Source organism: Heloderma suspectum, chromosome 6 (genome assembly GCF_057233095.1).
Source record: "Heloderma suspectum isolate Gila_16-S chromosome 6, 16-S_ref, whole genome shotgun sequence".
In the NCBI taxonomy this organism is placed as follows: Eukaryota; Metazoa; Chordata; class Lepidosauria; order Squamata; family Helodermatidae; genus Heloderma; species Heloderma suspectum.
Genome location: NC_139463.1, coordinates 112,680,824 through 112,699,555, shown reverse-complemented (window position 1 = coordinate 112,699,555; position 18,732 = coordinate 112,680,824).

Here is an 18,732-nt window from a genome sequence, read left to right as displayed (position 1 = left end):
AGTCATTTGGTGTAACATTGCTAGCACCATCAATATAGAAAATAAATAGCAAAAACTGTTCATTATCTTTGTGTATTCAACAATATTATTGCTGCATTGTAGTTGTAACCTTTCTGATAGGCTCCTCATTTTTAAGAGCTTTATGGCAGGTTAGTTCTACATGCTGGGAATAGCACCTGTTGAAATTGTTCAGTGGAGATAGTTTCGTTTCAGCTTATTTTTGATCAGAATTTTGCAAAATTCATACATTTCTTCATAATCAGGATGGAAACAACTTGAATATTTGTGTTCTTCTGTGTGTTTGTTTTGGGGTGTTTTTTTTAATGAATAAAAGTGAAAACAAAACTGGTGGATTGACCCATCCCTACTTGCTAAGACGCCTATGTTTAGCCATGGCTGCAGCAGTATCCTGCATGGATTGTTCTCAGCAAAAATTCTTAAAGTTCTTTTTGTTGTTTTTGCATCCTCCTCATAGCCTTTTGTTCATGATGCATGTTACTGCCCTACACATGTGCCAAAAAGAGTCAGTACAGCTCTCCTCCTCTCATTCAGATGTATTTGAAACTCAAGCATGGTTTAGGAATAAATATATCACAAACCAAGAAGAATCCCTACCTTCATCATGTCTGGCTCTGGATGTGTTGTAATACTTTCAGTTTAGTGAACTGGTCAGGGGCACTGTTAGGAAAGGGCACACTTTGATATGGGCCCCAGATCTTTTTTGAGCTCTGTGCCACATCTTTTGAGCTGTCCTAGTTGTCTTTTTTTTTTTTACATTTTCCCATTGACTTGCATTGGAAAACAGAAATGACCATCACTTTTATAGTTTGCATGATAACTATATGAAATTTGGTGACTTGGTAGCCCCCATGGAGTGTTGAACTTGTCCAATTTCAGGCAGTTAGGTCTAGTGTCTTTTGTGCTTTGTTGTTCAGTCATTCAGTCGTGTCCAACTCTTTGTGACCCCATGGACCACAGCACACCAGGCCTTCCTGTCCTCCGCTCTCTCCTGGAGTGTGCTCAAATTCATATTCATTGCATCAGTGATGCTATCTAGCCATCTCATCCTCTACTGTTCCCTTCTCCTTTTGCCTTCAATCTTTCCCAGCATCAGGGTCTTTTCCAGGGAGTTTTGTCTTCGCATTAGGTGGTCAAAATATTTGAGCTTCAGCTTCGGTATCTGTCCTTCCAATGAGCACTCAGGGTTGATTTCCTTTAGGATTGACTGATTTGACCTCCTTGCAGTCCAGGGGACTCGTAAGAGTCTTCTCCTGCACCACAGTTCGAAGGCATCGATTCTTCAGCGCTCAGCCTTCCTTATAGTCCAGCTCTGACAGCCATACATTACTACTGGGAAATCTTTTGTGCTAGTCACAGGTAAATTTTGCTATTTTCAAAAAAATCTGTCAAAGCAAAGAGAGTTTTGCTCTATATATGCTTCCATGGATGTGCATAGAATTTGGGGACCTGGCAGCCCCTATAGAGGTGACTGAGCATGCCAAGAAAATGTGTCAAAGGAAAGAGTTATATATTTGTGTGTGTGTGTGTGTGTGTGTGCGTGCTTCCATAAAGTCATGGAATCTGGGGATCTGGCAGCCCCTATGGAGCTGACTGAACCTGCCAAATTTTGGACAGTTACATCCAGTGGCTTTTGTGCTAACCATGCATAAATTTTCCTTTACCCAAAGACTAAAACCAAAAGAAAAACTGTCAAGCTATGCAGGGGATTTGAGATCCTGATCAGAAAGTGTTTATGGTGCCCATTAGAACATCACTATCCCTAATCTCTGGTGTAGGATTTTGTTTGAGGGGCCAAAAACCTATCTGACCCTACTTTTATGCTCTTACATGACCACTGTTGGGAGCTTGCTTGCAATGAAATTTTGAAGAGGAGAGGGAAGAGATAAAAGAGCTCCATGTGAAATACTGGTATTTCACACAGCATCTGATTTTACTGCCCCAAACTGGAAACTTTGGATTCTGCAGAAGTTTAGTAGCTTCAGTACAGCAAAGGATCCAATCAGCCTCCACAAACTTCTTTCTCCCCCTCCACTTTGATCTGTGAAATGCCTGTGTGACTCAAATAATTCCAAAGGCAGGGTTAGGACCATGTGGAGTCATGATCAAGAAACTGCTGGGCTTTTAAATAGGGTCTACAGTTTTTAAAAAGCTAGAAAAAACCCTCAGCTCCCTCACCTCATAAAGTTAATTTAAGTATGTGCAGTTCTTACAAACCCTCCACAGACTCCTAAATTCTTCTATAGTACAACTTCTCTGAAAGGAGCCACTTGGCTTAGGGAATTCTCTCTCCCCCTCCCCCAATTCCAATCACCATTATTCTTTCCTTCTTCCCTCCCCTATCCTGTTCTTTCTTTCCCTTCTTTATTCAACCCAGAGCATATCTTGGGGAATAGTTAAAGTGTATTCTCTTCAGTGGGCAAGAGAAGTTCTGAACTGTATTTGACTTTATAGTATACAAACAGAGAAGAGGGTAGGGTTGGCGGAGAATTTCTCCCCGAACCTTCGGGGGGCCGAGTGCCAACGTTTTTGGCCCCCCGAACAAGTTTCGGGGAGAAATCCTCCGAACCCCCACTGCCCCCCGCACCCCCCCAGGACGGGACTTACCTTCGCAGAATGTCCCTCCCGGCGGCAGGTCCGGCCGGCGGTTCGGCGGGTGTTCGAGCGGGGTGGGAGCGGCAGCCGGTCTTTCGACCAGCTGCCGCCGCCGCCGCCGCCATTGCAATAAAAGAAAGAAACAAAAACGCCCCCTGATAGGCTACGTAACGATTAACGTAGCCTATCACGGCTAGATTTGCAAAGTCATCCGTGATAGGCTACGTCAATCGTCACGTAGCCTATCATGGGTGACTTTAAAAAAAAAAAAAAGTGTGTACGGATAATGGCAGCCCCCATAGGGAGCTGCCATTCCCGTTCCTTATTTGGTCGCTGTAGTCTACGTAAAGGTTTACGTAGACTACGGCGAAAATAAGGGCAACGCTATTTGTGTTGCCCTTATTTTCGCCGTAGTCTACGTAAACATTTATGTAGACTACAGCGACTAAATAAGGAACGCGAATGGCGGCTCCCTATGGGGGCCGCCATTAGCGTACGCGCTTTTTTTTTTTTAAGTCACCCGTGATAGGCTACGTGACGATTGACGTAGCCTATCACGGCTGACTTTGCAGATCTAGCCGTGATAGGCTACGTGAATCGTCACGTAGCCTATCAGGGGGCGTGTTTTTTTTTTAAAAAAAAACTTTCGCGTTCGCGGCCAGGCGAGGCGGGAAGCCTCCTCCCCAGCCTGAATTTCGGCCGGGACGAGGCAGGAAGCCTCCCCCCTGGCCTGAATTTCAGCCGGGGCGAGGCGGGAAGCCTCCCCCCCAGCCGGAACTTCGCGGGGGGAGCAGCGAAGCGCCTCCCCCCCACCGCGAACGTCCTTCGAGAACAGGTAAGGGACTTGGTTTTTCTCCTTCTCCTCACTCAAGTCTTTGAGAAGAGTGGGTTCACATGGTTACAGAGAAACAAATCTGGGACTGTTTTGTTTGTCAGTTGCCATTATCCAGCAATAGGAAGGGCTGCAGCTCAGTGGTAGAGCACATGCTTGGCATGCAGAAGGTCCTAGGTTCAATCCCCAGCATCTCCAGGTACGGCTAGGAAAGAATCCCGCCTGCAACTCTGGAGAGCCTCTGCTGCCAGTCAGTGTTGACAATACTGGGCTAGATGGACCCAGGGTCTGACTCAGTAGAAGGCAGCTTCCTATGTTCTTAAGAAAGCTTTAATAAAAATAGGAGTTTGAGGTTTGTATTTTAAGTGAAAAGGATATAAATATTTCTAATATATGCAATCCTATGTATGCCTACTGAGAAGTCCCATTATGTTTAATGAGGTTTACCCTCAGGAAAATGTGCACAAGTTACTTTTGCCGGGAGGTTTGCACCCTGATGTACTGCATGTTTACTAGGGATGTATGAATCCCTTACCTGGCTCCGCAGTGGATGATCCATGGTGGGGGGGAGGCACTCTGTCACTCCCCCCGGAATCCTCCCTGGCCAGATCTGCTCCACAGCGGCTCCACAGAGCCGCTCGCCAGGGCCGTCCACAGCTGGAGTTCCGGCTGCGGCCGGGCTGCTGCGGGCACAAATGGCAGCCGTCGTAGTGGCCGCCATTTGCGTCCTGCCAGGCTGCTGTGATAGGCTACTTAAGTATTTACATAGCCTATCACAGCAAAGAGCAGGGATGCAAATGGTGGCTGCTACACCATTTGTGCTGCTGCTGTTTCCGTGATAGGCTATGTAAGTATTTACATAGCCTATCACGGTTAAGGCAGCCACGCAAATGGCCGCCATTTGCGTCCCTGCTCTTTGCTGTGATAGGCTACATAAATACTTACGTAGCCTATCAGGGCAGCCTGGCAGGACGCAAATGGCAGCAGCTATGATGGCCGCCAACTGAAGTACTTTGGCCACATAATGAGAAGACAGGATACCTTGGAGAAGATGCTGATGCTAGGGAAAGTAGAAGGCAAATGGAAGAGGGGCCGACCAAGGACAAGATGGATGGATGATATTCTGGTGGTGACGGACTTGACCTTGGGGGAGCTGGGGGTGGCGACGGCTGACAGGAAGCTCTGGTGTGGGCTGGTCCATGAATTCACGAAGAGTCGGAAGCGACTGACCGAATAAACAACAACAACAAATGACGGTGGCCATTTGTGGCCGCAGCAGCCAGCTGAGAGACCAGCCGCTGCCGCCACCGCCGGAGCCACCACGGGAGCCACCGCTGCTCAAGCATCTGACCCAGGTAAGCTTCGTCCTGGGGGGATTCTGCGGGGTGGTGGGGGGTGGGAGGCCGTTCCACCACAGGTTTCGGGGGGCCGAATACCAGTGCATTCGGCCTCACTGAAATCCATGGCGGAATTCTCTGCCATCCCTAATGTTTACTCAGAAATAAGTCCTGAGTTATATGAACATGGTACTGCAGGCTTAATACAGTGCCTACCCAATTCCAGCTAATGAATTGACTATCATCTCAGCTCTGTTGTATGCATATTTTGTCATTTGTGGGTTGTTGTTGCTGTTGTTGTTGTTGCTGTTTGCATGAATTCTAGCTTCAGTGGTAAGGGAAAGGCACTTAGTACATGCTCAGAGTTTCTCCATAACTTAGCCCTACTTTTGAAAACAGACTCATTGACTGAATCCTGGTGAAGTCTTGGCACAAATGAAGTTATGAGGAGGAAGATACAATGAGAGCTTGTGCTTAACAAGGAGGAGGTAGAGGGAAGGTGCACAAAACAAGACATCTGTTTTATGACGAGTTCCTGGAGGATGATCAGATGAGGAGGGATGGTTGCACAGAGGGGAATAGAATTGGTAGGGCAAGAATGTGGTGAAAGAAAAGCATTCTGCATATGCTCAGAGGCATTCTATATTTAAGAACATAAGAAGATCTGTGATACATCAGACCAAGGTCCATTTAATCCAGCATTCTTTTCACACAGTGGCCAACCAGATGCTCACAGGAAATCCACAAGCAGGATATGAGTGCAATAGCACCTTACTACCCATGTTCCCTGCTGCTGGTGAAATTTAAATACATTCTAGTCATTCTAAATTTGCAGGCATGTATATCCTTCAGGAACTTTGCAGGTTTGTTGCCTGGAGGACACCTCTAATGACCTGGGAATTTTCATATAAATTTAACCAAAACTATTGGGGAAGGGGTGAAGGGAAGGGGAAGCAAATCAATCCCTCCTCCAAATTGGAGGACTCCCTTTTTACATGAACTACTACACCTATCTTTCTGAGACTTTGCTGGTTTCGTACTTAGGGACAACTCTAGGCTGTCTGTAATTTTCAGAACAATGATCCACAAGGAACATAGGGAGATAAGTATGTCCTCTTTTGGAGACCTCAAAATGTCAAGGCCACCCTTGCACAAAAACCCTTTTGGCTAACATTCTGAAATTTGGCAGACATGATCTCCTCTGATGGGGCAATGAATCCTGAATTTTTTATCCAATTCTTCCAAGTAATAACGATGTTATTGGCAGTTCCCTTTAAAAGAAAATTAAAATATAAGCCCTGCATCTCCCCCCCCCCCAACATTGGGCAGGTGTAACCCCTTCAAGGGGGTTACTATGCCTAAAATTATCATCCTGATCTGACCAAGATAAAAAAAAACCTTTCCAGATTTTTCTAATTTCTGTTGGTAGTAGTCAACAGAAAGCATAAAGACTCATTTTTTCCAAACCTTGACTCATGTTTGGTGCTGAGCTGATGTGGCCCAGCTACAAATTGGCCAAAGCAGAAGTGGGATGTTTTCCAAAATGCTGAGTCGGGGTCTGAGTTGAAGTGGGGTGGGGGGTCAATGCACACTTCTTATGTATGTATGTATGTATGCAATCTATGCACACACACAAGCACACCACATGCACCCCCCATACACACAATAGATAGATAGATAGATAGATAGATAGATAGATAGATAGATAGATAGATGAAAATTTGTGTTATGGGCCTGTGCCCTGGATCTTTTAAGAACCTAGAAATGCCCCTGGAACTGGTACAGGTAAAATCAAACATACAGTGGTTATTTAAGACTCTATCCTCTGATCAGCAGTTACTACTACCAGTGTGGAGGAAAAGAGAACTACATTTCAAACACAGGGGAAATGACTGCCCAGATGAACTGATGTACTCAGTGTCAATCAGGGAATATATTAAAACCAAAAAAGAAAAAAAGAAGAAGACAAACCTTGGATGTGATATCTTACCCTCCTGTTTTGAAATCTTCCCTTCTGGACATGGAAAGCAATCATAGCAACAAAATGGCACCCCTTCTTTCTTTGTCCTACTAAAACCTGAATCACAATTGTCATTACACAGAGAAAGGGGCTGTGCCTGTGCATAAATGGAAAATGAGAGTCTTTAAGCACTTGGGGGGGGGGATGTAGGGATGAATATTGCAGACCCATCTCATTTTTTGAATAGATGCACCCTTAAATCTACCTGATTAAATCTGCTAGGCCATACAATGGCATCCTCCTGAATGACGAACATTTTTTCAGTGGGAGTATTTGGGTCTATTCTTCCAAATTTGGCTTTGAGAAAGGATTTATTTGGGAACGTGATCCAGTTGATAACATCAAATCCAGCAACTAATTGTCCATTTTGGTCGAACAAAACCTCTTCCCCAGAACTATTGTTAAATGAGACACTTCTCAGGAAGTGATGGAGCTAAATTGGAAAAGCAAGGATCAAAAGAAGAGTGATTAAGAAACAGATGTAAATATAGTACAGGATAATAATTTAGAATTGGAGGATATGGCTTCAGTTCTTTATTTTCTTATGTATGTATGTATGTATGTATTTATTTATTTATATTCCACCACTCCTCCCTGGACTTTAGGGTGCTGCTCATAACCACCCCCCCCCCACACACACACACACCATTTTAACATCACAAAAATGTTATGAGGTAGATTCTGCTGAGAGTTAGTAACAGGACCAAGATCATCTATTGGGCTTTGTGGCTGAGTGGGTGGTTGAACCTGGGTCACCGCAGTCTTAGGGATGTGCAACACTGGGAATTCCATTTGGGTTTAAGCTCAAAGGCATACTGCAATGTTTCCATTCTGGTAAGCTGTGACAGACTGTAGTATTTTTGATTTTTGGTTGCTTCCCCCCAATTCCGGAAAAGCTTTTGACTTTTCTCTTTTTTTGGTGCAAATGGTAATTTGTGCAATGGGTAATTTGTACATCATTTTATTTCTGGGAAGGGAACTTGAAATTTATGCAAATGGCATCATTTTAAGAAGAAGAAGAAAACTTTATTGGTGAACTTTTCAAGTGTGCATTATTGCAAGTCTGCCTGTCTGCTATATAGCCCTTTTGAGGCATATTCTCCTTTTGTAAATATCCTCGTCAGTTTCATCCTGTCCAGACACTGCTTCATTTAGCACAGCCCAGGGATATTCCCTACTTGTCAAATAACATGTCGACACCCCCCCCCCTCACTTGGGAAGTACCAAAGTGGAGGAAGAAATAGACAAGCTCTTTGAGTAGCAGGGAATATGGCTGTGCTGGGCTAAAGGACTTGGAGAGGACACAATTGAGAAGGATATTTAGAAGAGCGGAATATGCTCTGCAGGGATACATAGCAGACAGGCAGACCTGCAATTGTGCACACTTGCACAAGAGCATCAATTATTATTATTTTTTTAAATTAAGACATTTGGCCAAATTTCCAGATCCCCCCCTTCAAATTGCGTAAATTGACACCATTATAAAAACAACCAAAATACATGAATTGACTTGCTACAGATCGAGTCAACATCAGTGGGAGGAAATGGAACAAATTCCTCAACGCTGAATAGGAAAAAAAAATCCTTTCAAGTCCCCCCCCAATGGAATTCTCATACATCTCTACACAGTATTAGTCCAACACTGTAACCACTACACAACACTGGATCTTGTTCGCTATACTTCTAGTAGTAGGAAGTGTAGTACTTAAGCACCTACATTTTTAGGCATTCTATATTAACATTATGCTAATCAAAGTATATGGCTATTTACACTACAACACAAGCAAAAAGAAATATAAGAGAGAAAAAGTATGGGTAAGATGATCTCCTGCCTGGGTGAAGTATCAGGAAGAGGTGCAGTTGTGGGCAAGGTGGAGAGAGATGGGACCCATGTTGGTGTAAGTATGCAAGCCAATGTCAGGAAGGGGTAGGGATACTGAGGATTTATAAGAGGACTTCTACCTATCTAGGAATATTTCAAGGCCACCCTTAATGATGGAGCTCTCTGAAGGGTGTGTACAAGATTAAAAACAAAACTCTGCCCTGGACCCTTCCTCCTTGGAACTTCTAGCTGGGGGCAAACAAGCCCATAAAGGGGCAACACACAGGTCTTGAGATCCACAGTGTAGAGGCCTTGGTTGGGATGATTATGTACTAATTAGGCCTAGGCAACAGCCCACCAGCAGTGTGTGAGTGTGTGTGTGTGTGTGTGTGTTTTCCTGCTTTTTTGTGCTCAAGACATTACCTGCCATGGCTGCGAATTCAGAAGTTCCCATCTCCCACTATTCACCATAATTCTGTGTTTCAGCTGGGATGAATGCATGGCATGCAAAGCTTGTGCCACAGCATAGACTGCATTGTAGATGCTGTAGCTTTGGCTAGTCATGCTCAGTTCAAAAACAGACACAGGGAGAGTCTCCAGCTTCTCTTCCCCAGTGCACATTTGACCATCATCCTCATCTACTATGTCACTGGGGAACAAACACTGAAATGCATCTTCCCAAAAATCCCTGAGAAAACCATCTTCTGTTTCTGAGGAAGGGTTTCTCCTCTGAACAAATTCTTGGAATCCCGATGGCTCCTTTGAGTGAACTGCAAAGGATAGAGCACCATGGAGGAAGTCTATGGGCCAACTTCTTTGAATGGCAATTGATGTGAAATCCATCTGGGCTGTCATAATCCAGACCTTTGCCTTGTTTGATGTATCCTCAAATTCTGGTAGGCAAAGCAAAAGCCTCAAATTTAGCATACTCTCACCCAGGATAACTACTGCATTGGCATCGCTTCCCATGACAGCTTCATATAATTCATGCCCCTCATCCCACATTTCAATAAGTTCAACGTGATATAACTTTTTGGGGAAGTTTTCAATGAAGTCAAAGCAGATACCTCTCAAGGCACACATCAGAACCATGTTCTGTACAAATATATCTCCATCATCATAATTCACAGAAATCATCCCAATCCACGTCCACTTGAAATACAGCAGTAACTGGACAATCCCCCTACATTGAAGGACTCCATTTGGGAACATTGACTGGGAAAAATATCCTGGGCTTTTGTTATTCATTCCTGGATCAGATCCATATGTAACCTAAAGAAATAAGAGCAGATGGAAACAGAGATTTCCCAAATAAAAAAGTGTGTCTGTCTTTAATGATACACTTGCTGAAGTTTCATGGTTGTTATCCCCAAACAATCCAATCTAGGTCTTCAGTGAGTATTTGTCAAGCAGCATCTCTCTCTCTCTCTCTCTCTCTCTCTCTTGATCTACGTGAATGGGATAGAACCAAAAAGAGAAAGCAAGGTGTCCAGTCTACGCAAGCAGGTGAAAGGGGCAGTATGGACTGGTCCTCTTCATACCACGGAGGCATCACATTCCTCATTGCTCTCCTATTTGAAAAACTCTGCCCAAACTAGAGAGGCAGCTCAGCTTTGCCCCTTTTGTTTTAGCTATCTCTCTCTCTCTCTCTCTCTCTCTCTCTCTCTCATCTATATCTATATGGTGGAGAATTCAAATGGATATCCAGCACCTGCTGTGTAAAGCAGAATGGTCCATTCTACCACCTCAGCATTTCACCACCTCAGGGTCAGACTAAACATTACTTTAAAGAAATAGCTAGAAGGTACATTAAATAATAATTAAAAAAAATAAAAAAATAAGCAGTGGGGATGCAATCCAGATTAGGACCATAGTGTGGGGTGTATTGATGGTCTTTGCCTCCTGCTGTGGTCCTAATCTATATCAGGATCACCATGATCCTAATTTACACCCCCAGAATGTCAATGGATCACTTCATGGCAATGCAGATTGCCCCTTCCTCCATCTTTCTGCATCTTCTTAGGAATTATCTGCTGGCCTAGTGCTAGGGGGTTGATGTACTAATCTAACCTTCTCACTATACACATTTATGGTAAAATAAGGTTGTGCTATTTCCTCTTAAGCTTTGTCAGCAAATTACTAAACCTCCAATTTTCTTGTAGTACAGTGCATCGTCCACTTTGTGCACACCACACCCCTTTAAATATCATTATATTTCCAAGTTTGTTGGACACATATGCACACATGTACACATGTGAACAACAACAGTCAGAAACATAATGATCTGACATCCAGTTAAAAATAACTGGGAGTGAGATGCAGACAGTGCTAACAAATCCCACAAATGTGCCAACCAGGTGCATATAAATGACATATAGTTGGTTGAAGGAGGAGGTGCACATATTTCACAGTTTTGTCCACCAGGCTATTGGTCTATAAGGATTCGTAAACTGATAAAAGTTCAAGGATGGTGGAAAATGGAAAGAGCCCTTGTGTGTTTAGCATGTAGAAGTTCATTAGAAGTTCATTGGGGATAACAAGAAACCCAGAACAGCCTTCATAGTATTACATAGACTCAAATCTCAAGATGGAGTATTATGCCCAAATATTGCAAACTATTACCAAGCAATGAGATTAAAGGAGATAATAAGATGGAACATAGTAATTAATGCCAACTATTGGTATATGACAGAACAGAAGAGTTATAAAGTTCCTTTTTTTTCATTTGGCAGGGGTGTATAGTGGAAACTTTAATAAAAATAGTAATATAATTCTAAATAAAACTCCTTTCATTTTGGCTACAATGCAAGTATGGGACACTGCAAAAACTATTTGACTCCAGCTATATCCCCCTTATCCTCTTTCATTTTTAACAAAACATTTGTGTTGCTGGTAAAGTTTCCTTGTGGGTAAAATATGGTATTATAACTTACTGGGACCTGTTAAAACAAACACAATGTATGAGTTGGGCTGTGTTAAGAATACAAATGCAACCGGATCAGCCCCAATGGTTTCAATATTGGCAAACTGAGAACTACATAAATACTCAGTCTAGGATAGGTATTCTAAGAATGCAGTTTCTAAATTTGAAATTTAACTGTGAAGACAAAATGTCTGAAAGGTTATTGACAAGAATATGCCTTTTACTGTTAGATGAAGATATAAACAAGGGAGAATTTTTCAAAACCTGCTGGGAGCCAATGATAGCAGCATGACTTTGTGAAGAAGAATGGAGAGTAATTTTCACAAGAGCAGCGATCAATTAAATCTGTATCAGTTTAAAATAAAATTATTAGGGCTGTGCACAGACCCTCTGCTTCACTTCAGATGCCACTTCAGACCTTCCAAAGTGGCTCTGCTTCACTTTGAACCAATTTGGACCCTGTCCGCTTTGACTTGGATCCGAATCTGAAGCGAGATTCAGACATCCAAATCACTCGTGTTTGGCGTTTTCCCTTTGACTTGTATGAGAAAACACAAATGGGAACAACAGTTTCAGTTTTCATCATACATACATGAAATTTGAGGAACTCTCCCCCCCCCCAAGAGGGGTGTCCATCTCCCCAATGTCAGGCAATTTGGCCCAGCAGTTTTTGTGCTAGGTGCAAGTGAAATTTGACTTTTTCAAGGCAATCTCTCCAAGCAAAGAGCTATAATTTTTCACCTCTTGCACAGAAGTGCATGAAAATTGGGAAACCTACAGCACCCCTTGAGGGCATCCAACCTGCCAAATCTAGAACAGTTTTGGCCTGGGGGGTTTTGTGCAAGGTGCAGGTGAAATTTGAGTTTTTCAAGGAAATCTCTCAAAGAAAAGAGCTATAACTGTTCTCTGCTTGCACAGAAGTGCATGAAAGTGGGAGAACCCATAGCTCCCCTGGAGGGCATCCCACCTGCCAAATTTCAGACATTTTGGCATAGGGATGGCAGAAAATTCTGCCACGGACTCCATTGAGGCTGGATTCTTTTGAATCTGGCCTCCAGAGTCTGTGGAGGAATGGGTCCACCTACCTCTGCCCCCTGCCGGACCCGATGGAGCTGGATTGTTCTCACTGGACGGTTCCATACAGCAAGTGATACGGCCGCCATTGCCATGCCGTATCGCTGAGCACTCACTGCAGGAAGGGATCCGGACGCAAATGGTGCCTGCTACGCCATTTGCATCCCTGTTTTTTCACGCGATAGGCTACGCATTTGTATTTACGCAGATATTTGCATAGCCTATCGCATGAAAAAAACAGGGAGGCAAATGGTGTAGCAGATGCCATTTGCATCCAAATCCCTTCCTGCAGTGAGTGCTCAGCGACACAGCACAGCAACAGCAGCCATATCACTTGCTGTACAGAGCTGGCCGGCGGCTCCGTGGAGTCGGCCAGTGAGGATTCCAGGGGGAAGAACGGATCGCCTCCCCCCACTGCAGACCTCCTCCCTGGACCGGCAAGTAGGGGATTCATACATCCCTAGTTTGGCACAGGGGTTTTTGTGCTAGGCACAGCTAAAATGCGCTATTCTCAGAAACTCAAACATAAATTCATGAAGGGGTAATCAAGTTAGGTGTTGAAGCAGTTTGGAGGTCACTATCACTAAACTCTGCTGTAGGTTTCGTTGAAATTAGGGATGGCGGAGAATTCCGCCATGGATCTTGGTGAGGCCAAATGCCAGTGCATTCAGACCCCCAAAACCCAGGGCAGAATGAAGCCCCCGGCCCCCCCACCCTGCAAAAGGTGCGCGAAACAGAGCACTCACCTGCTGCCATTCACGCTGCTCTGCGAATGGCGTCCGCGTCTGTAGCCAGCATTTGCTTCACTGTTTTAGCCAGGATAGGCTATGTAAATACGTAGCCTATCACAGCTAATGCAGGGACGCCTTTTGCGTCCCTGCAGAGGCAGTGATAGGCTATTTAAATATTTACATAGCCTATCACAGCTAAAAAAGGGAACGCAAATGGCGGCCGCCATAGCTGCCACCATTTGCATTCCCTTTTTTTTGCCGTGATAGGCTACATAAATATTTATGTATTCATGGCAAAAAAGCTATGGCGGCCGCCATTTGTGTCCCTGCGCAGTCCAGCAGGGGCTGGATGTTGTTGCAGGCTGCCCCAGTCAGTGGCTCCGTGGAGTTGCTGCGGAGCGGAGCCGGCCAGCAAGGATTTCGGGGGGAGGGACGGAGCGCCTGCCCCCCCACCGCGGATGTACGAAACAAAACAGGTAAGTCGTTTCATACATCCCTAGCTGAAATGCAAGTAACCCCTTTCCCCTAGTACATCTTTCTTATTCACAGTCAATAACCTCATGGTCTGTTTGGCCTAATTGTCTGGGAAATGGGATGTTAGAGAATTCCATGAATTCCTGCCATGAATCCCAGGGAGGCCGAATTCCAGTGAATTCCTCCCCCTGGAATCCGTGGTGGAATGGAGCAACCTGCCCCACCACCCCACGAAAGCCCCGTGAAATGGAGCCTACCTGGCTGCAGCTCCGCCGGTGGTGGTGGTGGCAGTGGCGGCAGCAGCAGCTCCAGCCGCTGCTGGGCTGTGGCTGCAAATGGCGGTCGCTACACCAGCCACCATTTGCATCCCTGGCAAGCCGTGATAGGCTACGTGAGTATCTACGTGTGGCATTTGCATCCCTACGCTGAGCTGTGATAGGCTACGTAAATATTTACATAGCCTATCATGGCTCAGCGAAGGGACGGAAATGGTGGCCGCTATGCCGGCCGCCATTTGCATCCCCAGACCTGCCATGCAGATGAATCTGGCCGGCGGCTCCATGGAGTCGCTGCTGAGCGGAGCCAGCCGGAGTAGGATTTGGGGGGGGCGGTACGGAGCACCTCCCCCGCACCGTGAATGTCACCCTTCGAAAAGGTAAGTGACTTTTGCACATCCCTACTGGGAAAACACTGGCTGGTAGCCAGGAAGCATATAAAGATAGCAACCCTATCAGGTGGCCACATTGATTTGAATGGAGAACAACAACTGTCTGCTGGACTGACAGAGGCAGGAAGCAACACAGCAACCCTGCCAGGAGGACACAGCAGAATCTTGCCCAATTTGCTCTTGCCAAGACCCCAGAGATACCTCATATTGGGCTGGCATGCTTTGCAACACACAGTGTAGTATTATATTATTTAAATAATACCTGTTAATGTGTGTAGTGCTTCGCCCACTGTTTCTGGAAATGTGGACTGTGTGTACGCCTTTGACACACAGTTTGCTTGTCCACACAGCACAACCATACACACACACACACACACATGAGCAAAAGTAAAGCAAATGCTAAGGGTGGTTGTTGTAGTTTTAACAGAACAAAGATCAAAAATGGGAAGAGAAGGAATAGAAGAATTGTGAAGGGGAGGTGGAGGGGAGCCAAGAACAAGGAAAGGAAAGGAACGGAATGGAATGGAATGGAATGGAAAGGTAGATTAGATAGATAGATAGATAGATAGATAGATAGATGATAGAGATAGATAAATGACAGATAGATGATTTATAGATAGATAGACAGACAGATAGATAGATAGATAGATAGATAGATAGATATGACAGAGAGAGAGAGAGAGAGAAGCAAAAGTAAAGCAAATGCTAAGGGTTTTGTGTGTTTTTTAACAGAAAAGTGATCAAAAATGGGAAGAGAAAGAATACAGGAATTGAGAAGGGGAGGTGGAGGGGAGCCAAGAACAAGGAAAGGAACAGAATGGAACAGAAAGGTAGATTAGATAGATAGACAGACAGATAGACAGACAGACAGACAGACAGATAGACAGACAGACAGACAGACAGATGACAGATAGATAATAGATAGATGACTAGATAGACAGACAGATACACACACACATACAGAATCAAATAAGGGCAAATGAATGGTTAAGAGTGAAGTGAAAAGGTGTGTGTGTGTGGGGGGGAGATAAGCGACTACAGTGAGATTTTCTGGATTTTAAAATGAACAAACAAGAAGAATGAACTGTAAACATATTACAGAAGGGTGGGGTGGAGTGGAGTGGAGAGAAACTAACATAGCTGTCATAGCACATGCTTTCTTCCTGGCTTCATTCTGCCAAATAAGAGTGGGAAGGATAAATCTCCAGGGCTGCTTTGGTGCCGTACCCGTGGCTTCCTCTGCCATGCCTGGCAGAGACTGACACAGTTGCTCTCTGTGGCTGCACCAGAGGCAGGATAGGACTGGAACCATAGAGCTTCCCTTTCGGCTCCACTCCCATCCTGCTGCCACCGCTGCCACCACCATCACTGCACACAATGGCAGCTCATCAGGGCAGCAGGAGGCTGTTCAATTATCAAGTGGCTCATGCACCCCAATGGATTGTCTTGTGCACCCCCTGCAGTCCATGCACCCCACTTTGGAGGCCACTGCTCTAGCCAAATAATGTTCAGACAGTCCTTTCCTCTCCAGTAACACACCACCTCTCTCACAATAGCAAATGGAGGCTGGCTCACAGCAAAGCTCCCTCCCTCCTCCTCTCCCTCCACTTCCTCTCCCCTTCCCCCCTCCCTCCTCATCTTCTGCCCCTCCCGGTGGCTGGATCTCTCTCAAATTGATACATTTGGCACCTCCAACTCCTCTCCCCTTCCTCCCTCCTCCTCTCCCTCTGTGTGATCTTTCACAAGTTGATACATTTTGGAGACAGCCTGACTGGGCTGCTCAAAAGGCATAAGAAGAGCTATGAATCTCCAAGGCAGATGAGGTGCCTCACTGATTAACTGCTTCGCTTTGCAGGGCACCTTGCTGCTATTCTGATCTGCTTCTGATCGCGATGAGGCACCTCTGAATCAGCCTGCCTTGCCTTGTTATTCGGGCTTCAGACCGAAGCAGTGCACAGACCTAAACATTACTATAAATCGATTTGTTGCTGGTAGCTAACACCTCATAGATTAAATGAATATATATATAGAAAGGCTAATTGTGTATGTTGGAAATGTGAGATTCAATTGGCTGATTATATGCAAATGTGGTGGATGTGTCCAAAAATTCAAGACTTTTAGAAGCAAATTAAGAGGGGTGTCACTAGGATAATTGGGTATAACTTGTCCTTTAATCCTAAAACAATGTTATCAGAGCTCTTTCAAGCTAAGATTCCCCCCCCCCAATCATCAGCCAGTGATATATATTTCAGGATGTACAAAAGTCTTACCTGGCTCCGCGCTGGGAAATCCGCGGTGGGGGAGAGGCACTCCATCCCTCCCCCTGGAATCCTCCCTGGCTGGCTTCGCTCCACGGTGGCTCCATGGAGCCGCCAGCCAGGGACAGCCGCAGCCAGAGTTCCAGCCGTGGCCGGGCTGCTGCGGCTGCAAATGGTGGCCATCGTAGCGGCTGCCATTTGCGTCCTTGCAGTCAGCTGTGATAGGCTATGTAAGTATTTACATAGCCTATCATGGCAAAGGCAGCCACACAAATGGCAGCTGCTATGCCATTTGCATGGCTGCCTTTACCGTGATAGGCTACAGAAATACCTACGTAGCCTATCACAGCTGACTGCAAGGACACAAATGGCGGCTGCTATGATGGCCACCATTTGCGGCCATGGCAGCTGGGCAGCGACCGCTGCATCCACCGCCGGAGCCACTGCTGCTGCAGCCAGAGCTGCCACCGCCGCCGCATCTGCCACCAGGTTAGCTCTGTCCCAGGGGGATTCCCCGGGATGGCGGGGGGGGGAGGCCGTTCCGCCATGGATTCCAGGGGGCTGGATTCTAAAGAATACGGCCTCACTGGAGTCTGTGGCAGAATTCTCTGACATCCCTATATTAGGAGTGCACGAAAGCCACTTACCTGGTCTCGCAGCTTTTCGCGGTGGGGGGGAGGCGCTTCGCTGCTCTCCCCCCAAAGTTCAGGCCGGGGGGGAGGCTTCCCACCTCACCTGGCCAAAATTCAGGCCAGGGGGGAGGCTTCCCGCCTCGCCCGGCCGAAATTCAGGCTGGGGAGGAGGCGCCTCGCCCGGCTGCGAAATAAAAAGTTAAAAAAAACGCCCCCGTGATAGGCTACGTGACGATTAACGTAGCCTATCATGGCTAGATTGCAAAGTCAGCCATGATAGGTTACGTAAATCGTCACGTAGCCTATCACGGGTGACTTAAAAAAAAAAAAAAAGCACGTACGGCTAATGGCGGCCCCCATAGGGAGCCGCCATTCGCGTTCCTTATTTGGTCGCTGTAGTCTACGTAAATCTTTACGTAGACTACGGCGAAAATAAGGGCAACGCAACTAGTGTTGCCCTTATTTTCGCTGTAGTCTACGTAATCTTTACGTAGACTACAGCGACCAAATAAGGAACGTGAATGGCGGCTCCCTATGGGGGCCGCCATTAGCCGTACGTGCTTTTTTTTTTTTTTTTAAGTCACCCGTGATAGGCTACATGACGATTTACGTAGCCTATCATGGCTGACTTTGCAAATCTAGCCGTGATAGGCTACATTAATCGTCACGTAGCCTATCACGGGGGCGTTTGTTTTTTTTTTACTTTTATTGGAATGGCGGCGGCGGCAGCCGGTCGAAAGATCGGCTGCCACCCCCGCCCCTGACGAGGACCCGACGAACCGCCGCCGGGACCCACTGCCGGGAGGGACATACGGGAAAGGTAAGTCCCGTCCTGGGGGGGGCGGGGGGACGGAGAATTTCTCCCCAAAACTTCTTTGGGGGACCGAACATGTTGGCGCTCGGCCCCCTGAAGTTTCGGGGAGAAATTCTCCGCCAACCCTACCCTATATATATTTTATTAACAGCAGCAAAAATGATTATTGCCAAGAAATGGAGAAGGCAAAACCAATCACATGTACAGAATGGTTTCTTAAATTTTAGCAAATTGCACAATTATTGAAAATCAATGAGGCAGTTAGATTGAGAGATGGTAGACACCCCCCCCCCCAAATTTATGGAGAAATGGAAACTTTTTTATCGAATAATGGAAAAAATAATTATGGTATAGAAAGTAATATATATTTTTGCTTTGCTGCTTCTTAAAATATTGGCGTCTGAAAACATGTAGAGTTTATCTGTTATTTAATCTATTTTATATTTAACTCATTTCTAGAGGTTTATATGTGGTGTTATGTAAAAGTTTTTTTTTGTTGAGTAACTAATATAATTTGATGTGTATATTGATTGTG